Genomic DNA, 19,195 nt, shown 5'->3' on the forward strand with positions numbered 1-19,195 from the left:
CGCAGCTTCCATTCACAATACGTCCTCAATATAGTTGACAGCCTTGTTTTGTTTATGACCTGTATTATTAGTTGGTTGTGGCTATCAATTTAACGAGCGCTTTGGCCAGAATGCTCCAAAAAATTTTTTTTAATTGAAGGGGCAATCTTGGCAAAGATAAAATGTATTAGTCATTTTTCACTGGAAATGTGGATGGATAGCAGTTTTGTAGTGACTCAATTATTTAAAGAGGATTTAAATGGGGCTTTCCTAAATGATCTAATCAGGAGACATCTGCCTCATCTCAACCAAGTAAATTCGAAAGTCACCACTTTAAAGGTTGTGGACCCTGAGCCAGTTTCCTTAAAAATTCTGCTGTCAAACCCAATAGAAAACTGATGAATATTAATAATAATAACAATAAATTAGAAATGGCTTATAAATCTGTTAATTGACTTAAAATGATCATCCGATCACTAATTTGTGGAATGTTCCAGATTTGTATTTAAAATTACCAATTAAAATGTATTAATTCAAACACCAATCACAGCCCAGATGTCATATGTCATTAGTAGCTAATTGTAATGTTCTAGTGTATATTCTGTAGCACAGTTAAGTCACACGTATCTGTAACCATTCACGGGCTCGGGGGATCAGGGGCCTGGGCAAGAGTGCAGGGGAGTCGCTTAGTGGGTAGGGCGCAAAAGTCCATCCCTTGGGCCCGCGGTCCGCTTCCAACATCTGGCGCGGGAGCCTCGTAGGAGATACGGACTCGACAAGAAAAAAAAAACGATCACATAGTTATATAATTATTTTTCTATTGCCGTTTGATTGCGCATAGAACGTAATTGTATGAGCAAGACGAGTCAATGTGTCATAACAACCGGTGTTGGTTCATGTTGGGTCTTGTGATGCTTAGGGGCTCCCGTTACTACTTAATACACAGTAAGCTGTAAACTAGTCCAATTGGCTAGAGCAATAAAACAATTCATTTATAATCCGAGAGTAATAAATATCCTGTTTATTATTTATTAATTCTAAAAAGAAATATTTACTTCTTCTTGTCAAAGTGGTCGTGGTTGCTCTGATGATGTACATGTAGAAGCATTAATTAGGTTCCCAAAGTTTTCGAGAATTACTTCCTGGTGATGCGCTTCCAGATCCGGCGGTTCGAAGCGTCTAGAGTACATTGGACCCTGGTGGACTCAGTTAGTTTCTTGATTGTCAGTCCAGCTGGTCGGTGATCGGCTCCGTGATCTCTTGCCTTCCACCACCTTGAACCTGTAGTCTCCCCATCGAGTCTTCATGTATGGAGATGTGAACTTTAAAACCCGTAATTGTACAGTTGATGAAAGTATAGTTTGTCCGATATAGCTTGATACGATAACGAAAAGTCACTCGTTCAACTGTCTCGCGTATCAAGCTGTATTTAACGAACTATAGTAACCATCACCATTTCTCAATGCTGAGACTCATTGGCTTAGAATACGCACTAACACCTACACAGTAAAAATTTAAATACGTGTACACGATATCAGGTATTGTTAAATGTACGTACCTATATATATATATATATATTTATATAATACAAGGAGCGAGTGACCGGTCGTGCGCGGTCAAGGCGGCCGTCCGCTGCCAACATTACAGAGGTGAATGTGTTTTTTTTTTGTGCAAATTATTCTTCAACCGCGACCTTTTAGAACCTAAAAGTTTCAATACCTGAGGCTGTATAAACAGAACAATACCAGTCGTTAATGATGATAGGTTTTGTTAATTTTTTTTTATTCTATGCAATAGCCCATCTAGTGTTAAGTGGTTACCGGAGGCCATAGACATCTACAACGTAAATACCGCCACCCACCTTGAAATATGAGTTCTAAGGTCTCATTTTAGTTACAGTATCAGTAAATAATCAGGTGAATAAGTAAAACAGTTCCAAACTGTAAAGCAACTGAGTTTTTTTTTTATTTCTCATTACTAACGCCTACGATTAAAACCCCTTCTCGCCAACAGCCCTTATTTGAACTATAGATGCGAGAGGAACCGACGTAGCCAGTCAAATTTAACTGAGCTGACCCGAACAAACTAATTAGTAGACAAGCACCTGATGAGTTAAAGCTTTCGTCTTTCCATAATCAACGTTTGGCGCGCGCACCCAATTCGGCCTAGTTATGTTAATAATCGAACAGTAAAAACTTGTAGAAATTAAAATAATCACGACGGATCCCGTTAGACTAGTTCGTCACACGCACTCCTGCCTGCCCACTGTCGTTCGCACGTCACACTCGACTGCTTATCATTACAGAATGGCTATCATTACCGAGACCCAAGGAAATTATGTCGATGCGTACAGTTAGCTCTGCTTGCGGTCGTTGGTGTTGACAACCCTATTAAGATTAAGTAGCCAACATAAAATTTAGATACGAACAAATTATATCCAATGACAGCTGTGCCTCTTGCGCTAGTGCCTTCGACACGATAAGAATGAGCATTAAAAAAAATCCGCGTTGTGATTAGGCCACTTGTAATCAGTATCATTGAAGTTTAATGTGTTTTCAAATACTATAGAACCTAATTATAGTATTTTCTTAGGTTTTTGTGAGCCGTGGACGTAATTAAAACTACGGTTTAATCCCGAGTTTTAATGAAACCAAAATTTTAATTTAAACATGAGACTTCTTAAAAATAATTAAGACTTTGTTTCATATAGTAGATTATGCGTCACGATCAGAGATTAACAGTCGTAACTATATTATGAAAGAGCTTTCCGAAATTAATTGTCCGACTTAATGACAGTAGTTGATTTATAAAGAAAAAGTTGAATGAAATCATGCAACGCGTCGTAAAGTAAAAGAAAGTGGCCGGTCGCAGGTGCCACGCCCGTGGAGATGGGCCCGCAGTCAATGCGTGTTCACGCTTCTCTCAACCTGAACTCGTGGTCGCCCTACTTACAAAAAAACTTTCGTTGACACATTCACGAATGGACTTTTAAAGTAAATACGAATGATTGGAGAGCCTTTGTCAAAATTAAAGATAGTCTTTAAAAAAAAAAGTGAGTTTTTTGACGTTTAGTGGACGTGTAGAACAAAGTTGTATTTAATATAGTGTTTCTTCAGATTTAAATGTGTAATAACGGTGGTTTATTAACTGTTTAGTATCTGTAAAAGTTTATAAATGTGGGAAAATGAAACGAAGCCGATGGACGTAGCTTTTCGGGATCTTCCAAAAAGTTCACTGAAAAATCTCAGTGAATTGCCACCATTTTACTGAGATTATATTTCATGACATATCATCTCATTTGTAAATTTAATTCGTTTTTAATCATTTATGTTACATCGCGATTAGTTTCCTTCGTTTTTTATTATTCATAAACTGTAAATAATTAAAACGGCGAATTATAAAAATCTTATGACTTGACGCTGGCTAATGCACAAACCGTGCCGGAGCCAAAAAATAAAGAAGAATCACTGCAATAATCATACAATTAATAACCTTAGGAAAAAGAAAAGAATAAACAGAGCAATGTAAGAAAATAGGGAAAAAGAAGAGCGCAATGTAGAGAGTAGGATAACATGGTTGTAAATACCTACGTCAATGGCTTAACGCACTCTCAATGAACTCAAACTCAATTCAAAGAAGTTACGGGGAATTGAAGGGAATTAAATTCTTTGTACACGTAACTCGTAAACACGAGGTGATGAGCTCCGAAAACTGATAGTCATAGAAAAATAGAGGGCATAAGGTCGAGAACTACAACACATTGGAGACAAGACCTCCGCATTGTCATTAACATCACCAAAGCGGTACATGCGGTTGGAAGCCGGAACATGGGAGAATACAAAACAAGAGAATCTGACGTTCTTAGAGTATTAGGTTCACAGCATTAGGGATCAACGCACAAGGTTAACAAAAGCACCCGTTCTTAGATTAGAATTCACTAAAGTTCAAGTAACAGCGGCCGACCATAGAGATGAGACTTGAAGAAGAAAAACTTCAATCAGCTTTTGAAATAATGAACATGTGCCGTCAAAATGATAAATAAAACTTTAGTTGATTAAAAATTGTGAACTATTCGAAACGTCGGATTTAATAAAATGAGAATAATAAACGCGCTATTAAACCCTAAAAATAATATTAATCATCAAAAAAATTTACAGTTTTTTTTTATTGCTGTGATACGGGTGGACGAGCTCACAGCCCACCTGGTGTTGAGTGGTTACTGGAGCCCATAGACATCCACAACGCAAATGCGCCACCCACCTTGAGATATAAGTTCTAAGGTCTCAAGTATAGTTACAACGGCTGGCCCACCCTTCAAACCGAAACGCATTACTGCTTCACGGCAGAAATAGGCAGGGTCGTGGTAGCCACCCGCGCGGACTCACAAGAGGTCCTACCACCAGTGGAGTCACTTAATAAAATTTACGCCTATTAGAAAACATCTTTTTTTTTTTCTGTATAATCAATTCTCGAACAAAAATAAAATTCATGGATATCCTCTTTATATCGGTGTGTCGTTAGAATGTAATGCAACATTAACAGTTCATTGTAATAGTTACGCAGTTAGCGACAGACGCACTTTTAGAAAGTTATGCGAGCAACTGTCGTAATTTAAAATATTTGACCGTGGAGAGTTTTGTTTCGGTTATGACACTTAATTGGTATGTTAGATCAGAAAGTTAACAATTAACGACCTACTGCAACATTCAAGATCGACGTGCAATTATTGAACGTAGCCAAAATCCGAACTTCTAACCGTCTTTTGTGAAATTTTATAAATATTAATGTTTTTTTTTATTACTTTTAATGTTAAGTTTTCGCCGTAACCCACAGATAATCACATCATGAATGCCGCGACATACGTAAATAAAAAAAAGAAGAAAATTATTTATGGTCTATCTTTTTTTATTCGTATAATCTTTAATGTAGGTACCGGTAAAATGGGGCGATTAGGGATTGAGAGGCGAATCGGGAAAAAACCGGGAAAATCTTTCGACGCTCAATTTAAGTTTTATATTCGTTGCAAAATCTTCCATTTTTTGTAGTTTAATAGTAGAATGTTGAAAGTTCACAAAACAACTCTGAATATGCATGATAATAGCTGCTAACTTATAAAAAATCGCGTATCAAATTAACTTCCTGTGGTGGTAATTATTTTAGTGCTAGAAACTTTGCTCTCTTTTATTTATTTGATAATAATAGAAGACGACTATGATTTATAAACGTTATTTAGTGTTTGAACCAGCATATATATTAAAGGTAAGTCTCAGTTATTATTGGTTTTAATGTATTTGATTAAATAAAAATACATGTAAAAATCTGTTGTTTTTGGGGATATTGGGGACGTCTTAGGTACAAATAACAACGAAAAAGAGGTCAATTGGGATGAAAATACGTGAAATGGAAACGACCTAAGTATAAATAGGTACAGGTTTGTAGGGTTGTCTATGTAGTTATAACAATATTTTTTAAATTTGTTAGTAAAAATCTGGTTTATTCGAAGCGAAATTGGGAATAAGTCTTTAGTTGAAATAGATAAGTAATTTAATATAAGGAAGTTGATTTTTCAGAGACATGTAACAAGATCAATGAAATCTCAAGGTGGACAAAAATGTCTAAGTAATACATAATAAAATATTTAATATTTGTTCAGAGTGGGGGTATTCATCTGATTAATCCATAGAATAACCGACACACCTAGTCTCTTAACCCAGATAGAAATATCAGCCCCTAAGTACTTACCAAGAACGGAGAAATATAAACCGTTTCTAAGAAAGCCCATTATATATGTATATATATATATATATATATATATATATATATTTGTTAATGCAATTAATGTTGTTAATGCACTGTCGATTGCACCTATAATTGAGGTGATGTCTGCCATGTACTTTTGTCAGTTTTTCAATTTTTTTTATTGATGATCACTTTGTTGGTGCAACTAAATAAATAAATTAATTAAAACTATATATAAAAATAAAAGTAGTGCCAACCCTAGCAAATTTCTCATTTCGTCCCAATTAACCGCAATTTTCGGGTAAATAGGGATTACACCTATTTTTGCATTTTTTGCTTAAACTGTAATGCTAGTTGTATAATTTTAAATTAGACAACAAAGATGCCCCCAAGACTCAATCATTTTGATCCTGATATAGCATTATATACATCAACAACTACCTTAAAATTGCTCATAAAGTTGGAATTTGTCCCTAATCGCCCCATTTTACGGTACCTAAAGAATGTCAGTACAATTTAAAAGGTTAGTTACCCAATAAACTGGCACGTCGGCACGTGCGATGAAGCAATCCGTCAAGAGGAGAGGGCGCGTTATATTTTTGCGTCAAGCTATATTAAACTGAATGAGTTAGAAATTAAAATTCTATTAAGCCATTCAACTTGTACGGATATATACCTATGTTAGTGAAAGCTAATGTCACTTCGAGCAAAAGTTTTGCAAACATTCCGTTGTCGATTTATGGATTTCCCTTTGCCACGTACAATGTTTACTGTACACAGAGTTTCTCGAAACTGCCAAAAAATTCTAAAGGCTACAACTTTAAAGTGATAAGTACTTACTATTTGCTAAATTAAAATGCTCTTCAAACAATCCGAAGTATAACAATTCTATAAATCTTTATCGAGATACCACAGGTAAAGAAAATCTATATCTATACTTCTATACTTCTATACTAATATTATAAAGAGGAAAGATTTGTTTGTTTGTTTGTTTCGAATAGACTCCGAAACTACTGGACCGATTTGAAAAATTCTTTTTCCATTAGAAGCCGACATTGTCTCTGATGAACATAGGCTACTTTTTAAATTTTTTTTTTAATTTTTTTTTTTTGGTTTCGTGTTTGTTTTAATGTTTCCGAAGCGAAGCGAGGGCGGGTCGCTGGTGAGCAATAAACCTCATGTTAACCAATAAAAAGTGTTACAGTTGGCGATCTTCTCGCTTGGGTTGATCAAGTCTAGGCATGCCTCTAGGGGGAGGAACAATCACACATAAAAAGGACCAAGTGGTTTTCAATAAATACAATATGGCTACAAGGCCAATATGACAACTAATTTTTGTGCTGTCTTTTTACATTGGCAGCCGGCATGAGCACCACCATTTTGTTTTTTCGATCGAAGCGGTCTTGCGTTCGGGCTTAAAGGGTAGGGCACCCATTTAAAATACAATTGAAACTTCGATCACAACTATCTAGGTGCGTGACGGTAGTCGTCGTGACCTAAAGGATACGATTCCCGGTGCATAAGTATCGAGCGATGCGACGTTGTTGGAATTCCGCAGGCAGGTACCAATTTTTCTAATGAATTGCGTCCTTTATAAATCCCCGGACGGAGGAAGATGTCGTGCATAAAACCTCAAACCTGCAAAAAATTTAATTTGCATAGTTACTGGTAGTAGGTTGTGAGTCCGCACGGGTAGGTACCATCGCCCTGCCTATTCCTGCCGTGAAGCAGTAATGCGTTTCGGTTTGAAGGGTGGGGCAGAACTCGCGTCTCGGCATTTACATCCTTGAAGTATATGTGCTCTAATAACCACTTAACATCAAGTGGGCCGTGAGCTCGTTCATCCGTCTAACCAATAAAACGATGTCTAATTTATGAGTTCATGCCCAGAAAAAAATAACACAAAATCCGAGATCATATCAAATTTGTGGTCGTCGTGGCCTAACGGATAAGACGTCCGGTGCATTCGTGTTGAAGCGATGCACCGGTGTTCGAATCCCGCAGGCGGGTACCAATTTTTCTAATGAAATACGTACTCAACAAATGTTCACGATTGACTTCCACGGTGAAGGAATAACATCGTGTAATAAAAATGAAACCCGCAAAATTATAATTTGCGTAATTACTGGTGGTAGGACCTCTTGTGAGTCCGCACGGGTAGGTACCACCGCCCCGCCTATTTCTGCCGTGAAGCAGTAATGCGTTTCGGTTTGAAGGGTGGGGCAGCCGTTGTGACTATACTGAGACCTTAGAACTATATCTCAAGGTGTGTGGCGCATTTACGTTGTAGATGTCTATGGGCTCCAGTAACCACTTAACATCAGGTGGGCTGTGAGCTCGTCCACACAGCTAAGCAATAAAAAAAAAAAATCGGTTACTTACGTCAAAAAAATATATACTAACATTTTAGCGCGAATAATTAAGTTTTTATTGACTTTCAGATCGCGCGATCTTGACAATTCTTTGTTGTTTATTTTTTTTGTGTTTTTTGTTTTTCATTACAATAAACGTTCTCACACTTGAAATCGGCCCTGTCCCGTTTTTATGTTATGGTTGCGTATTATTTCATACAGTACATTAGTTGTGTGAGAGTGCTAAACTATTGTGCAATAGAAGTATGTACGTGACTTGTATTAAAACAGAAATTACCGTCGTCCTTACAGTGAAGAACGTGTTTATTTGCACGCTTGCTTTATTTGCACGGCGCTTAGCTGTGTTTAGATGCACTTAGATTGTAGGTACAGTCGACGTCGCCCAAAACACGTCATTACGAATCCCCCCGATCCATTAACGGTGCTTTTAGGTACCACAAGCACTGCTCACCGTCCTCGTTGAGCCCGTCGCTTGCGACGAAGGGCTCGACGAGCGAATTAACCCACAGACACAGCCCACTGAGTTTCTCGCTGGATCTTCTCAGTGGGTCGGGTTTCCGATCCGGTGGTAGATTCTGCGAAGCACTGCTCTTGTTAGGGCCAGTGTTAGCAATACTCCGGTTCCAGCCCCGTGAGCTCACCTACATGTTAGGGTGAAGCTGAAATAGCCTCTCAAGGCTATCAGCATAGGTAGGAAAAAAAAGTAGGTTTAAACCTAATAGTGGTTTTCGGAAGTCGCAAACATAATTTTAAACTACTCCTACGGTTTAGTCTCGATTTTAATATTCTCGTTTAATTTTTATATTTCCGATGAATACTTTTCAGTGAAGTGACGAACGATTTTTTTTATATTACGGCTAACGCGAGTATACGGGTCCGTCAGAATACACGACAAACATTGACACAGAAGAAAACCTTAACACAAGGGATCAAGATACATATTTAAATATATAAAGATTCTTATTTAAAAAAAAAAACACAAGCTCGCTTCGCTTCGTCTGTTTCGCCGGTTCTTAGGACCGCGGCTTTTGACACTGGTGGTAGAATTTTCTCTAAACATTCAATATCTATGTGACATGACATCGAATTTCAAATAAATTGATTTCGAATTTTAATCCGAGAAATATATTTTTTAGTAAGCTTGTCATTTTTTAATATTTAACTGTGGTGCTATAAGCATTAGGTGGCCACTTGCCACGGTAATAAAAGAAGATAAACCTCTGCAGACAATAACTAATGCGAATCAATTACTCATAGTGCCGAGGTATTCGTTCGCACACTTTAACCTTCATACACAGTGACGTCACTCAAGAACATAATTGTCTTAACACATTTTTGAACCAAACTTAGATTGTAATTGATTTAAAATATCAATTTAAACGAATACTTTCAAGGATAAGATTTATTTAAACAAGAAAAAGAAAAGCCGAGAAAGAGAGATTGGCGATTGATAATCGGTGTCGAATAATCCAACGTATTCGATGCTGGCTGATGAGTATTTACCAAATGTCCTTGGACCCGCGGTCCGCTCCCAGCATCTGCAGACCCCGCGTGGCCCCGAAGAGCAAATGCCTCGTAGAGTTTCTGCTCCCGTTCTTAAAATAAATAATAGTTTAAAAAAACTAACAAAATACGCTTTTATAGAAATAGGGGTAAGCACCCCACGCTTTTTTACCATAAAATAATTTTTTCTTACACTATTTTTAACTCAAGTTTATTAAAATTTATTTTCTATTTTTTAGTGGATTTCAATTTCTTCAATTTTTTTTAAATATTGAATTGTCATCGGTCCTTAATAAGTATACCAAATTTCGAGTTAACCCGACGTTTTGAATGGGTTCAAAATCATGTTCAAAGATTTCGTTACATACAAACATACTAACATACATACGTCTGAAGCTAATAAAAGCGTATTAAAAAAAGGATAATTTACTATTGACCGCTTGTTAACAACATATTAACATCGGCAATGACATTTCGCACATACGGTGCGACAACTTCACTTATGCAAATTATGTAATTTTTCAAGAGAAGCGTTTGAAAATTGAAAATCCTATTACAATTATATAGTTCTTCTCGACTAAAGAAATAAAATCGATGCCTCCAATGAACCCTACGCTAACTCCAAATTCGTAGGTTTACAGGAGGAGCGTTTAAATGAAAAAAGTTGATAAAATCTTTATTATTGCAGATATATTTATGGTTTTTTTCTTGTGTAACTAGCTGATTTACTCTTGCTTCGAACCCCATCAATAATAATTTGTAATACTTTTAAAATAGTGAAGCGATTTGCGTGAAAAACGAAAATTTCAAAATTTTGAGTTAGAGTAGTGTTCATTGGACGCATCGAAATGATGATATGTATTTAAACTACAGCTTTTTAAACTTCATCAGTAAAATCAAACATCACACTAATAATGACTATTAATAAAAGGATTTTCTATACTCAGTTCTGTTTTAACAAAAATTGCTTAACGACTATTTGATTGATATGACTTTCTCGAGTCTCGGGCGTAAGCTAATCATATTAATCACCATTATCATCGTTTGATATTCAATTTTAATAGTTGTAGTCATTTAACCTCATCAACCCACGGACTATTGTTTTTCAACGCTTAAAATGGTTTTGTTAATGAAAGTTTGTTTTTAGCGTTGAAAGCATTGAGTTAAACAAATATATTTACAACTAGCGACCCGCCCTCGCTTTGCTTCGGAAACATTATTATTTGTTTTATTATTGAATAGTTTAAACTTGAAATGTCTCTCCTGTAAAGTTAAAAAAAACGTAACGAAATAAAATATTTTATTTATCTTTTGTTGTGTTCCAATTAATAACTGACTAGATGATGACCGAGCTTTGCTCGGTTTTTTTTTTTGATAACGCCATCTTGTGTCTTTAAAGCAGTTAGTATTATTATTCGCCAATAGATGTCGGCAACAGTTGATTATTGAAAACACGAATAAAACAACATTTTCTGAAAATATATCGTAGCTAGATCGATTTATCGCTCCCGAAATCCCCTGTATACTAAATTTTATGAAAATCGTTGGAGCCGTTTCCGAGGTTCAGATTATATTATATATATTAATATACAAGAATTGCTCGTTTAGAGGTATAAGATTTAAGCTGCCAATTTGAATTTCACGACCGGGGCGTTATACTTCTTACATATCGATTGCTTCATTAATGTCTATGGTTGTTTTCAGCTATTCGTTTAGTATATTTATTTTATATAATGGTAATAATTAAACACTCAATCCGCAGCCACATTACAATTACTCACCTTCGTTTCATAATCTCAGTATAACGAGTTGTCGTGTGACTAGTTCATACAACTGGCCTGACGGGAATATTATGAAACGGCGATACCTGAAGCTGGTAACACCGCTTGAAATCTAGTAAAGCTGCCTATACGTCTATATAAATTTGTATTTCATCGCTTTTTGCTTGCTCACCATTAAAACAAATTTTATTTTGCTGCCAGCAAAGACAGAGGATACCGTCCACATGATGGGGAGCAGTCATTGTAGTTTACATAAAAGGTGTAACACATCTAACGTAACACATCTAATTGACACACACAAACACTTTTTGCCACAATTCCACTTCGGTTGGTCGGTTTGTGCAATAGGAAAATGGATAATGAGGAATCCTAGCAAAAAATTCTTCGGTTACGAATTGCAACCACACAACCTAGAACCAGTATAAAGGGGAATGCCCACTCTCCATAGTGTGCTGGGCCCAAGGTGGACATCAAATATTACGATAAAAATGGACTGTTTTAAATTCTTAAATGTATTGGATATCTAAAAATATATATTGAAATTGACGCCACTATTATAAAAATAAAAAATCGTTTTGAGGTTAATTTTCTATATAAATAAATACCTAAGTGTCGGATTGTGAGATACTTCAAGAAATTTTCTTAATGTTTAATTTATTAATTATGATAAGAGAGATGTTCTTAATGTATTTTTATCTTAAAATGTTTAGGTACTTAATACTTAAAAGGTTTTGATGCTGGCAATATTTTTCCCGCAAAAATCGAAAACCTTGTTTTTTCAATAGAGTTCCTTTTTTTTAACTCCTTATAGTAAACTGTAGTGGCGCTCATTTGGAAGAAAGTAAATGCATATTTATTTATGCCAAAATTAATGCACTAAGTATTTTTTCTCTAATCTATTGTCCACTTTGGGCCTGAAATGGGCATTCTCCTTTACATAGAAATAGGCAACAAAACAGAATTCCAATATCATTATCTTCTCTATTTATCAACCCTTTTTTCTCGTTTTATTGGTTACTAGCGACCCACCCTCGCTTCGCTTCGGAAACTGTAATTTATTATTGATTGCTCCACTATTTAATGGATGTTATTATAAATATAAACCTTCCTCTTCAATCACTCTATCTATTAAAAAAAGACGCATCAAAATCCGTTGCGTAGTTTTAAAGATTTAAGCATACATAGGGACAGACAGATATACGGACCGACAAAGCGACTTTGTTTTATACTATGTAGTGATTATACTTGGGAATTCTCAATAAACCGAATAAAAACATCTGAAGCAATTAAGTATTGGGCTCATGCCCTAAAACAGCCGAGAACTGAGGCCTATAAAATCAAAGCCAGCTAAACGCCTAAGGGTCGATTCGACCAAACAAGAGTAAATCTTATTCTTAGAATAACTCGTCAGTTAATCGAGAGTAAATCAATTTTACGTTTTACCATCTACAAGTCTAAGAATAGTGGGCCTATTCGGGAATTGTTACTATACCGCCGTTTCGCACGGAATAACGGAGCTATTCCTAGAATAAAGTAATGGCGTCAGTCAGTCCAACATCTGATTTCTGTCATTTCATAAATATTTATTCTGTTTTAATTTCAAGTCAACGCAATGCACTAAATTATTATTAATAGTCTGGCATTGTATAATGCAACGTTTAAACGAAAAAAGATAAAACCACACGACAACACTTGACAATTCCCTCAAACAAACAACAAATAAAAATAATACGTTTGACAGCTGGATATCTTACACAACAGCTACTTTTTCACACTAAAATACGGCAAAATCGAGTTGACGCTATGTATGCTCTTACACTATGCCGTTGTACAACAACATTTATTGGCCGGATTTTATTTTTGTTCACCATTCACTCTGCTATTCGCGTATTGTTATTCCTAGCGCAAGTATACGTGGAAAAACGACTATGGATTTACTCGAGATTAAAATCATGGACTAGGTTATTCCTCGTATAGTTACTCGAGTATAAATTTAAGTTTGGTCGAATCCAACCTTAAAGTCGTAAAATGAATTAACAATGGCTCTATCGTGTTTAGTTAGTTGAACATGCTTTAGTGTTTTCATGTTATAACAAATGCAGCTAAATCTCTAACAAATTCAGTTCAAAAAAGTTAAGTTTACTCTGTATTAAGTACGAAGTTTTATCATTTAAAATTCAGATTATTAGTAATATTCTCATTCTTTGTAAATCTGTTTTAAAATAAAGAATATCGTAGGTATACGAAAAAGTTATTTCAGATTCTCAAACCGGGAGTGTTGCTAACACTGGCCCTAGCAAGAGCAGTACTTCGATGGATCGGGAGGATCCGTAATGACGTGTTTAGGGCCGATTTTTGTAGTTTACCCGAATATGGTGGTGGGACTGGTGGTAGGACCTCTTGTGAGTCCGCGCGGGTAGGTACCACCACCCTGCATATTTCTGCCGTGAAGCAGTAATGCGTTTTGGTTTGAAGGGCGGGGTAGTCGTTGTAACTATACTGAGACCTTAGAACTGATTTCTCAAGGTGGGTGGCGCATTTACGTCGTAGATGTCTATGGGCTCCAGTAACCACTTAACACCAGGTGGGCTGTGAGCTCGTCCACCTATCTAAGCAATAAAAAAAAATATATATTTGACAGACTTGGATTTAGCTGCCTTTGATTTTATAGGCCTCATTACTAACAGTCAATATCGCGTGTGCGTCAATCGGAGAATTCATCTCCGATTCCGAACGCAAATTTCACATTTCGAATTGTAAATTAAAAAAAAAAGTCTAATACTTCCTCTCGGTACACATGCACTGTTCCACTGACCCGGTTGTCTCCGGTAACCCCGATCCCACAGAGAAGATAGCTTATGCAACGGATCCCCCCGCGTTCAGACAATGAATTATTTAATTATCGTTAATACGCAAAACTTACGGTCAGGTAAACGTTGTGTAATAAGACGGCATGAAGTTATCTTCAACCAGTGAATACCGACCGCGCTTCGGTGTTCGTAACTTAATTGCTAAAAATATGATGTAATAATTATTAACAGTGTCTGTAAATCAGTTGTATACGGAAATAAATGCGTCCTTATGGTGTATTGATGATTTTTAAACATGAATAAACACGCGAGGTAACTATGCTGTCTTAGAATCTGGACTTTTTTTTTAAGGGATATTATAACCTGGTAACTAAGAAAAAGTCAAGTCTAATTTTAATGATAACTTTTTTATATGAAGGATGATATTATGAAATGAGATGAGATGATATGGGATGAAATACAATTTCAGTAAAATGGTGATCATTTACTGAGACTTTTTCAGTGTACTTTTGGAGGATCCCGAGAAGTTACGTTTAGCGGCTTTGTTTCATTTTCCCGCATTTGTGCACTTTCACAGATGCTAAAAAAAAAGAAACACTAAAAAGACAAAATAAAACAAATCACACAACTTCACTCCTCGCGTTCCCGCCAAAAAGTCGAATGGACATTTCAGGTAAGAATTGTCACGGAAAAAGGCGGTTTTGCCAAAAAAAGGAAGCTATCGCAGCTGATAACGTAGAAGAAAATACTAGAATATTAATTTAAGCTTTTACTCTACACGTTTACAGTATAAATGAGTCTATGTTAAAATTAAGATGTTGCAGGTCAAAGTTCTCGTTTTTTGGTAGTCCAAATATACATAAACAATTTTAAGGTCAATGACATCGACAGTAACAAACGAGAGATTAAACCGTAAAAATAGCATTAAGTCTGCGACTCGCGAAAGCTGATGAAGAGACTGTACTATATCAAAGTCTTCAAACTCAGCGGTGAATATATGGCACCCGGTTTGGGCAACGGTAACGTTAACGGCAGAGGTAAGGCCACTTTTACGACTCTTCCGACCTGGGCCCACGTCCGCAGGTGTGGACTTGGAATTTTATTTTATACAACCATCGATCATAGAAAATATAAGAATTAAAAATTATATAACGTTCACTAAACTATCCGCAATAAGCTGACGGTGTTATTGATAGTGGTGATTGATTGTCTTGTGAGTCCGTATGGGTAGAAACCATTGCCCCACCTATATCTACCACGAAGCAATCATCTATCCGGTTTGAGGGGCGAGGCAGCTGTTGTACTATAGAATTGAGACTTAGAATTTTTGTCTCAAGATGGTTGGCGAAATTTACTGATGTCTATGAGCGTAAACACTTAACAACAGAGAGGCCGTGAGCGCTTTCACTTGTGTAAGCCATAAAAAAATGTGTGATAACTTTAAGATTACTTGTTTAGGAAAGTCAACTTACACAGATAAGTACGAACGCAATTAAAATTGCTATGGATATAAGGAGCTTCGGTACCGTTTCTCGCATTTCAAAAACGACCCTGATTAACTAAAGTTATTTAAAACTATAATCACATATCATCGTCCCACGCAACATTTAACTAATGTTGAACAAAACGACACCTTGATGAACTATGAATTATGAACAAGAAAACTTGATTGGCATTCTGACTCCAAAATATTTACATTTCAACGTTAATTAAAAATTCATTTCGTACGATTTTATTCTAAAATACCACAGCCTCTTTGATCTGTCGATAAATTGCTTTTTGTCGTCTCCTCGGACCGGTTTTCGGGTGATTGTTTGAGTTTTCGCATGAAGCGTCGTTTTCCAGTTTTTAAAGTATTATAAATAGTTTTAGTGCCAATTGTTCGATAGTTATGTGTAATAAAACTTTGTTTGTCTTTAACGAGGCTTAAAACCAGAAAACGGGATAATAGTACAATAATAGAGTCGATTATGTTTCGTGTACACGTTATACCGTAATTGATTTCACCTGGGTTTTTTTTCCCTACCTATGCTGATAGCCTTGAGAGGCTATATCAGCTTCGCCCTAACATGTAGGTGAGCTCACGGGGCTCAAACTGGAGTATTGCTAACACTGGCCCTAGCAAGAGCAGTGCTTCGCAGAATCTACCACCGGATAGGAAACGCGACCCACTGAGAAGATCCGGCGAGAAACTCAGTGGGCTGTGTCTGTGGGTTAAACCTACTGGCTCTGTGGTGGCTTAGAACAGCATAAATCGACCTCAGACCGTGGGTATCTATCGGAGACTGGACCGCAGTTTCTCTAAGTACCACTCTTACTTAGTATATTGAGAGCGTCAATCGGATTTTACTGCCGTGGTAAAGGATGTGTCTGAAATCGCACTGCAGACTATTTCATATTACTGGCGCGAAATAATCGGGCGCTCGACGTGAAATATTTAGAGTTCTAATATAATATAAACTACTACTACTGCCACTACTTACATATATGTCATACTAGTATTTGCTACCGATATACCGTTTAGGTATATCGGTAGCAAATAAGTTTACCAACAACAACAAATAAGTTTACCAGAAGCTAATAAAAGTAATAACGCTTTTTAATCTACGCTAAAGAACATATATTAGAATTCAGACGCAGACGATGATTCACTAGTCACTTCCTCAGAAACTATTATGCAAGCCCAAAAAACTAAATAGAAATTTTTCATTAGCAATTATCAACCGAGATGTATGCAGCCAACATTCAAATGTGATTACAATTTATAATTTCGCATTGTTGGCATGTATAGTTCAGTTTTATTGTATGGTAATCGACCAAGAGGAAATCTGTGTACTTTTTTTATGATTCCGGATTATATATCCTCACGATATACAATAGGTAGTTCTACTGCCTTTGATGAATATATTATAGTTTGAACAAATACGATTGTACATTACACATTTGGTAGATTAAAATTTCATATCAAATGTATGATAATATATTACAAATATATATTTTTTTAATTGCATATATGGATGCACGAGCTCACAGTCCACCTGGTGTTAAGTGGTTACCGAAGCCAATAAACATCTACGACCTCCTTGAGATACTCACCTTGAGATATGAGTTCTAAGGTCTCGGTACAGTTGCATAAGGGCTGCCCCACCCTTCAAACCGAAACGCATTACTGGTTTAAGGCAGAAAATAGGCAGGGCTATCGTACCTACCCGTGCGGACTCACACCTACCACGACGTCCTACCACCAGTAAATTTATTAATACAAACATACAGTAGGCGGTCTCATCGCTCAAAGCGACTACTAGACAACCGTTGATCAAAACAAGATCTAAAGAGATTTTATATTGTTTTTTGTATTTCGTAATTTTAGGAAACCCTTAGAGCACAAATATCGACGACAGATCGACTCGACTCTCTATTAATGCGTATAAAGTGCGCAGCGTCGGAATACCGACTATTGTGCGTTTTTTTTATTATGAGTTTCCTTTTTTTTAATTAAATAAATACAGTTATAATAAAAAGTATGTTTCACTTGAGTAGTTTCCTATGTGCCTTACACATAACAGAGAGAGTTACAAAAATTGATCTAAATTTGAGGAAAATAATAAAGATTCTTTGCACACTTAAGTAATAAGGTAATTTTTTTAAAAAATCCGTTAGAAAATTCTGCAACATATGTGAAGATAAGCTCAGAATTAAGATGGTCACTAATCAACGAACGACTAGTGGTCTCCACTATTAATATTATTGTGCACGGGTATATATCACGACCATAACTCTTGTATATATATTTTAGCGACAGTGCAATCGTGCCTTATTGTACTAATCAGATACACTAGCTATGAAAAGTAACAAAACTCTAATGTTCAACCTTCGATGTTTGGAGGGAACAATAGTTAACTTAACATATTAAAAACATTTTTATTTAGCCGGCTCTTACCACAACTTCCACCGTTGCAAACGTCATGGTAAGTCTGAAGACCGGATATCTGTCTACCCTCTTTCTAGTCCGTGTTTGGATGTTACACTGGAACTCGGTCGCACACCCCGACAATATACACTTTAAGAACGCATTGTTGTTATTTATTAAACCTTATCAAATAAAATGGTGGTAAGAATCCGTGAAAATATTGGATTATAATGTAGATACCAGCGAAAGTTGAAAACAATTTGAGTTAACATACTCCAGACGCTCCATACATCTAATCTTTTAGGCAGGTGGGGTGATGAAAATATTCTTAGTTTACTACTGGACCAGAATTAAGTACATCGGAAATATTCAAGTGAACATATCGTTCAATATTAACCGCAAATTTAATGCTTAAGCCTCCAAATGGTTTTAAATTTCCATATCATAGCCATAGCGTAAATTACAATTTAAAACTTTTAGGGTTTACGTGTAGCCACTATTACCTGCTCGCTTCTTCTCTTCTGAACTAATCGTTGGTAGCCTACGGGGCCATTCCTAATACGCGCGGATTGGTAGATGAGCTCACGGGCTCAACCGAAATTGCTAACACTAGCCATAGCAAGAGCAATGCTTCGCCGAATCTAACACCGAATTGGAATCGCGACAAGCTGAGAAGATCTGGTGAGAAACGCGTTTGGCTGTGTCTATGGGTAAAGTTGTACGTCGAACTTTTCGTGGTATTCAATGTGAACGATGACCGATGACCGGAGAGTCTAAAAGCACTGAGTGAATCCGGAGAGGTGGGATTTGCTAACAGCTGCCCGAGCGCCTCCAAAGGAGACCTAACAGCTCAAGTGCAGCTGCTTCGCGAATGAATCTACTACCGGATCGGAATCGCGACCCGCTGAGAAGATCCGGCGAGAAACTTAGCGAGCTGATGAATGGGTTAGGTTGCTCGTCGAACTCGACAAAGGTCCCTAAGCTTGCTCCTAGCGTTGAATATGTATTTAGAGGTGGCCAAGATAAGTTTATGGTTTCGAAGAAAGCTGTTCGCATTACAAGAAAAGCATTACATTTAAATAAAATATAAATCGAAATACT

At 36.6% G+C, this 19,195-nt stretch overlaps 1 protein-coding gene across 1 annotated transcript in view; it reads left to right on the plus strand.

Annotated features, from left to right (window-relative positions):
* The window catches only part of Myo10A (unconventional myosin 10A), a 138,836-nt gene that overhangs the window by 7,193 nt on the left and 112,448 nt on the right, over positions 1 to 19,195 (plus strand). The window lies entirely within an intron of this gene.

Source organism: Bombyx mandarina, chromosome 17 (genome assembly GCF_030267445.1).
Source record: "Bombyx mandarina strain Sakado chromosome 17, ASM3026744v2".
Classification (NCBI taxonomy): Eukaryota; Metazoa; Arthropoda; class Insecta; order Lepidoptera; family Bombycidae; genus Bombyx; species Bombyx mandarina.